Here is a 2211-nt window from a genome sequence, read left to right on the forward strand (position 1 = left end):
CTATTTTCAAAGTAATTTTGTTCTAAATCATGTATTTATCTTAACAATTCATTGAACATGTGGAAATTATTGATTTAGAATCCAATAATTTAAACAGATTAGAATTTCATACTCATACGCATTAAATTATGACTGTGCCCCTACGTGGAAGACTTCATTGTTCAGCTAAACATGAAATAGCTTTAGTCAAAACAAATTTAGTTTTCATGATTCTTGTAATCTGAAACTTAATGAAAGTTGTAGTCAACAAATATAATGTTTTTCGCCGTCTCTAAATTTTATTTTCAAAAATACAAATTCTATGTTACCTCAAAAACTATTAAAATGGAGCCATGGCCTTTATTCAGAAGGCCGGCTTATTTCCATATTCCATATTGATTTAAATTTTCACCGTGCTACAATTTTCTGCAATAGTAATAAATTATATAATTCTCCTACTTGGATTGCATAAGAAATTTTAAGATTTTTCGTTAAATATTCAATTTTTTTCATACTTGTTAGGCCGTATTACATTTTTTAATTAATTTTTATGAATCACTAACTTCCAACTTAGGTACATTATTTTGGTTTATTTCACTAATTTTGGCGCGACTGAGTGTTCAAATTACTAAAATCAAGTTACACGTGCATACTTAAAACTTTTTTGCTATTTCACCCGTTTTGAACGGAATGCACAGATTACTATAATTTTGTTACGTGTGCATTTTAGGTTCTTTCACACGATTTACATGTTAGAGATCTTTTCACACCATAGTGATAATTAGTGGCGAAAACGGGATTTTTATCAAAAAAATTCAAAAAATAAATACGCAAAAAAGTTAAGAGGATTCAATATCTAATAGTATATGTATATGACGAAAAAAGTAACACGTCAAAAAGCTAAAAAGATTCAATATCTAATATATGTATAAAAGAAAAAATTAATCGTGGAATTTTCGGGCAAAGGGGATTTGGCTGAACCCTTCTGCCCACCTAGCGTCGCCCTTGCTAACAATTTCTAAGTATTGATATCAATAACCAGTATATCTTTAAAAAGACTCAATATTTTCAATAATTCAATTATTTTCATAAACAACTTTAATCTTTTTTTCATAATTGGCGGAAAAATAACTTTAACCATTAAGGTGCGATGAATAAATATATATATATATATATATGATCTTAGGTCGGCGCCTTACGAATAAAAAAAATTCTTATAGGGAGCGGTTCTCCCATAGTGGGTTTAATTTCCGACACTTGAAAGTTAAACCTAAAAAATGTTTCATGAAAATAGATAATTCCACTCTAATACGAAATTCAAACTCTGAAACCTTTGTTAGCATTATTCGATTCACATAATTTTCACACCCAATATTGTATATACACACACAATACACACATATACCTACACAAAAAAAAGACATACATACACATATACCTATACACAAAAAGACATACACACATACACACTGTTTTTCACCCCCCCCCCCCCCCCCACAAAATACTCCCTGGGGTGGGGTGGGGGCATGCATGTTGCTTCTCTATTGCAATAATAACATCCTGAGACCTCCATTTAATGCAATATCACCATCTCTCTACACATAGCATTTACTCCTTCTTCCTCATTTTTTCTCTCCATTTTCTCAATCTCCTTATCTCTACAACACGAGGGGTTTTCTCCACGCTTTATTCTTCGTCTTTTTCAATGGTCAACTTCATCTCTATATACTTCACTTCTTGACTTGTTTACCCTATAAAACCCCCTCTCCTTTTCACTATTTCTTCACCACATTTGCTTCATAACATTAGTTAGCCACATACAAATTAACTCCCGTTGTTGTTAGATCTCAAAAATTCTTCTTTTTTCTTAGCTTCTTTTAAGTTCAAATTAAAGCAAGAACCTCCCTCACTATATAGAGTATGTACTCAAAGTCATTTATTTTTTCTTTCAGATGCATTTAAGTCATTCATTTATGCACTCATGTATACATACATATAGTCTATAGCTCCTACCAATTCTTATGTAGTAAGCTTCTCAATCTATTATTATTTTGTGTTTGATCTAGGTTTTTAAGGTTGGTTGATATCTACACACACACAAAGAGGAGAGAAAGTAAAGATTTAGTTGCATTTCTCAAGATTTTCGTCGGAGTCAATTATGAACTTTTTAAAAAAAAAAAAAATTGGGGGTCTGATGTTTTCTTTTCTCCATAACTTAACCCCTATATATAT

At 31.0% G+C, this 2211-nt stretch overlaps 1 protein-coding gene across 1 annotated transcript in view; it reads left to right on the forward strand.

The window, feature by feature from the left end:
• The first annotated feature begins 1590 nt into the window (after positions 1-1590).
• Positions 1591-2211, forward strand: part of LOC109205480 (homeobox-leucine zipper protein HDG2-like) — an 8485-nt gene continuing 7864 nt past the window's right edge. Inside the window, exon 1 of the mRNA XM_019368200.1 lies at positions 1591-1897. The gene's annotated coding sequence lies outside the window, so the exon portion shown is untranslated. The remainder of the gene's footprint in view (positions 1898-2211) is intronic.

The sequence above is a fragment of the Nicotiana attenuata genome, unplaced genomic scaffold (assembly GCF_001879085.1).
Source record: "Nicotiana attenuata strain UT unplaced genomic scaffold, NIATTr2, whole genome shotgun sequence".
Taxonomy (NCBI): domain Eukaryota; kingdom Viridiplantae; phylum Streptophyta; class Magnoliopsida; order Solanales; family Solanaceae; genus Nicotiana; species Nicotiana attenuata.